Here is a 4614-nt window from a genome sequence, read left to right on the forward strand (position 1 = left end):
AAAACTTAGAAAAATGTTTAAAAAGAAGAAATGAGTAACCAGAAAAACTTAGAAAAATGTTTAAAAAGAAGAAATCAGTAACCAGAAAAACTTAGAAAAATGTTTAAAAAGAAGAAATCAGTAACCAGGAAAACTTAGAAAAATGTTTAAAAAGAAGAAATCAGTAACCAGAAAAACTGCGAAAAATGTTTAAAAAGAAGAAATCAGTAACCAGAAAAACTTAGAAAAATGTTTAAAAAGAAGAAGTGAGTAACCAGAAAAACTTAGAAAAATGTTTAAAAAGAAGAAATCAGTAACCAGAAAAACGGCGAAAAATGTTTAAAAAGAAGAAATCAGTAACCAGACAAACTGCGAAAAATGTTTAAAAAGAAGAAATCAGTAACCAGAAAAACTTAGAAAAATGTTTAAAAAGAAGAAATCAGTAACCAGAAAAACTTAGAAAAATGTTTCAAAAGAAGAAGTGAGTAACCAGAAAAACTTAGAAAAATGTTTAAAAAGAAGAAGTGAGTAACCAGAAAAACTTAGAAAAATGTTTAAAAAGAAGAAATCAGTAACCAGAAAAACTTAGAAAAATGTTTAAAAAGAAGAAATCAGTAACCAGAAAAACTGCGAAAAATGTTTAAAAAGAAGAAATCAGTAACCAGGAAAACTTAGAAAAATGTTTAAAAAGAAGAAATGAGTAACCAGGAAAACTTAGAAAAATGTTTAAAAAGAAGAAATGAGTAACCAGGAAAACTTAGAAAAATGTTTAAAAAGAAGAAATCAGTAACCAGAAAAACTTAGAAAAATGTTTAAAAAGAAGAAATCAGTAACCAGAAAAACGGCGAAAAATGTTTAAAAAGAAGAAATGAGTAACCAGAAAAACTTAGAAAAATGTTTAAAAAGAAGAAATCAGTAACCAGAAAAACGGCGAAAAATGTTTAAAAAGAAGAAATCAGTAACCAGAAAAACTTAGAAAAATGTTTAAAAAGAAGAAATGAGTAACCAGAAAAACTTAGAAAAATGTTTAAAAAGAAGAAATCAGTAACCAGAAAAACTTAGAAAAATGTTTAAAAAGAAGAAATGAGTAACCAGAAAAACTTAGAAAAATGTTTAAAAAGAAGAAATCAGTAACCAGAAAAACGGCGAAAAATGTTTAAAAAGAAGAAATCAGTAACCAGAAAAACGGCGAAAAATGTTTAAAAAGAAGAAATCAGTAACCAGACAAACTGCGAAAAATGTTTAAAAAGAAGAAATCAGTAACCAGAAAAACTTAGAAAAATGTTTAAAAAGAAGAAATCAGTAACCAGGAAAACTTGGAAAAAAACACTTAGAAAAATTTTCAGCAAAGTGTGAAAAATATTCTAAGTGTCAGCGGAGGAAAATGCTGCAGCATCGGGAAAGATTCGCAAACTTACACCGAACATGTGCTCCGAAGTGCCGGAGGAATTGGGTGAATTGAGCCCGGCAAATGGCCAGCTGTCGTTTTGTGCCTGCAGCCCGAAAACTTTAACTTTGTCTGTCGCGGAAGTCCGGACCGAGAAAAATCCAAACGGTTTTGACCGGACCGAGTTCCAGACCGATGCAGTCAAATTTGGAATTCAGACCCATTCAGTGCCACTTGTAGTTTTTCCGCAGTGAGGTTGGCGGGGTACCCGGAGATATATGGGAACACGATTTTTAGAACAAAATGGCGGCGCGGGACCGTTCTGAAAGGCATCCGAAAAACGGTTCCACGGGCATAGCACTTTAATGACAGGTATGAGTGCATGCCGGAGAGCTCTTGGAAGTCGAATTTTTGACACTTTGTCAATTTTTTGACAGATTTGACAAACTCTTTCTGTCTGTTCTAAGAGTCAGTCAGAGACTTGTGCGGCGGTCTTTTGACACTATTGGAGGGCGGGCAAACCCCACGTTGACTCCGGCCGTCCCTCCACAGGCGCTCGTGTCCAAAATGAAGGCGAGAGACGCGAGTGGCCTGGTTCCCTTGGGTGTTGCCAAGAAGGCTGCGGGCTGACCGTTGCCTGAGCACTCCCTAAAGCCTCTTGTGATGAGAGCAGACCTCGCCTGCCGCACGACCGGCTCTGGGAGTCGTTGGGCCGCTATTTGTGAATAGTCTGGTCCTCCTCTGCCACCCGGACAAGCGCGATGGCTCTGCCGCCCTGCGGTGCTCGTCACCCAGGTTTGGGGAACACGATACTCGTAACAAAAATAAAAGGCGGCTCGGGACCTGCAGGCGAAAGGGGTCCCGTGGTGCTAAGCACGTCGACTTCGGGTCTCGGTGCAAGCCGGAGAGCTCACGGAAGTCTAAAGTTTTCGGCACGTGGTCGAATCTTTTCAAAGGCTTACCCGGCTCTTTCCGTCCATTCTGAGAGTAAGTCAGAGGCCGGTGCGGAGGTCTCTTGACAATCGGAGGGGGTGGTGGCCCTCCGCAGGCGCTCGTGTCGAAAATGAAGGCGAGAGACGCGAGTGGCCTGGTTCCCCTGGGTGTTGCCAGGAAGGCTGCGGGCTGACCCTTGCCTGAGCACTCCCTAAAGCCTCTTGTGATGAGAGCAGACCTCGCGCGCCGCACGACCGGCTCTGGGAGTCGTTGGGCCGCTATCTGTGAATAGTCGGGTCCTCCTCTGCCACCCGGCCAAGTGCGATGGCTCTGCCGCCCTGCGGTGCTCGTCACGCAGGTATGGGGCACACGATGCTCGTAACAGCAAATAAAGGCGGCTCGGGACCTGCAGGCGAAAGGGGTCCCGTGGTGCTTCGCACGTCGACTTCGGGTCTCGGTGCAAGCCGGAGAGCTCACGGAAGTCTAAAGTTTTCGGCACGTGGTCGAATCTGTTGAAAGGCTTACCCGGCTCTTTCCGTCCATTCTGAGAGTCAGTCAGAGGCCGGTGCGGCGGTCTATTGACGACCGGAGGCTCCCATGGGTGTTGCGATGAGGGTGGAGGGCACAGAACCTTGCCTTAGCACTCCCTAATAAAGCCTCTTGTGAAGAGAGCAGACCTCGCGCGCCGCACGACCGGCTCTGGGAGTCGTTGGGCCGCTATCTGTGAATAGTCGGGTCCTCCTCTGCCACCCGGCCAAGTGCGATGGCTCTGCCGCCCTGCGGTGCTCGTCACGCAGGTATGGGGCACACGATGCTCGTAACAGCAAATAAAGGCGGCTCGGGACCTGCAGGCGAAAGGGGTCCCGTGGTGCTTCGCACGTCGACTTCGGGTCTCGGTGCAAGCCGGAGAGCTCACGGAAGTCTAAAGTTTTCGGCACGTGGTCGAATCTTTTGAAAGGCTTACCCGGCTCTTTCCGTCCATTCTGAGAGTCAGTCAGAGGCCGGTGCGGCGGTCTATTGACGACCGGAGGCTCCCATGGGTGTTGCGATGAGGGTGGAGGGCACAGAACCTTGCCTTAGCACTCCCTAATAAAGCCTCTTGTGAAGAGAGCAGACCTCGCGCGCCGCACGACCGGCTCTGGGAGTCGTTGGGCCGCTATCTGTGAATAGTCGGGTCCTCCTCTGCCACCCGGCCAAGTGCGATGGCTCTGCCGCCCTGCGGTGCTCGTCACGCAGGTATGGGGCACACGATGCTCGTAACAGCAAATAAAGGCGGCTCGGGACCTGCAGGCGAAAGGGGTCCCGTGGTGCTTCGCACGTCGACTTCGGGTCTCGGTGCAAGCCGGAGAGCTCACGGAAGTCTAAAGTTTTCGGCACGTGGTCGAATCTTTTGAAAGGCTTACCCGGCTCTTTCCGTCCATTCTGAGAGTCAGTCAGAGGCCGGTGCGGCGGTCTATTGACGACCGGAGGCTCCCATGGGTGTTGCGATGAGGGTGGAGGGCACAGAACCTTGCCTTAGCACTCCCTAATAAAGCCTCTTGTGAAGAGAGCAGACCTCGCGCGCCGCACGACCGGCTCTGGGAGTCGTTGGGCCGCTATCTGTGAATAGTCGGGTCCTCCTCTGCCACCCGGCCAAGTGCGATGGCTCTGCCGCCCTGCGGTGCTCGTCACGCAGGTATGGGGCACACGATGCTCGTAACAGCAAATAAAGGCGGCTCGGGACCTGCAGGCGAAAGGGGTCCCGTGGTGCTTCGCACGTCGACTTCGGGTCTCGGTGCAAGCCGGAGAGCTCACGGAAGTCTAAAGTTTTCGGCACGTGGTCGAATCTTTTGAAAGGCTTACCCGGCTCTTTCCGTCCATTCTGAGAGTCAGTCAGAGGCCGGTGCGGCGGTCTATTGACGACCGGAGGCTCCCATGGGTGTTGCGATGAGGGTGGAGGGCACAGAACCTTGCCTTAGCACTCCCTAATAAAGCCTCTTGTGAAGAGAGCAGACCTCGCGCGCCGCACGACCGGCTCTGGGAGTCGTTGGGCCGCTATCTGTGAATAGTCGGGTCCTCCTCTGCCACCCGGCCAAGTGCGATGGCTCTGCCGCCCTGCGGTGCTCGTCACGCAGGTATGGGGCACACGATGCTCGTAACAGCAAATAAAGGCGGCTCGGGACCTGCAGGCGAAAGGGGTCCCGTGGTGCTTCGCACGTCGACTTCGGGTCTCGGTGCAAGCCGGAGAGCTCACGGAAGTCTAAAGTTTTCGGCACGTGGTCGAATCTTTTGAAAGGCTTACCCGGCTCTTTCCGTCCATTCTGAGAGTCAGTCAG

Source organism: Chiloscyllium punctatum, unplaced genomic scaffold (genome assembly GCF_047496795.1).
Source record: "Chiloscyllium punctatum isolate Juve2018m unplaced genomic scaffold, sChiPun1.3 scaffold_477, whole genome shotgun sequence".
NCBI lineage: Eukaryota > Metazoa > Chordata > Chondrichthyes > Orectolobiformes > Hemiscylliidae > Chiloscyllium > Chiloscyllium punctatum.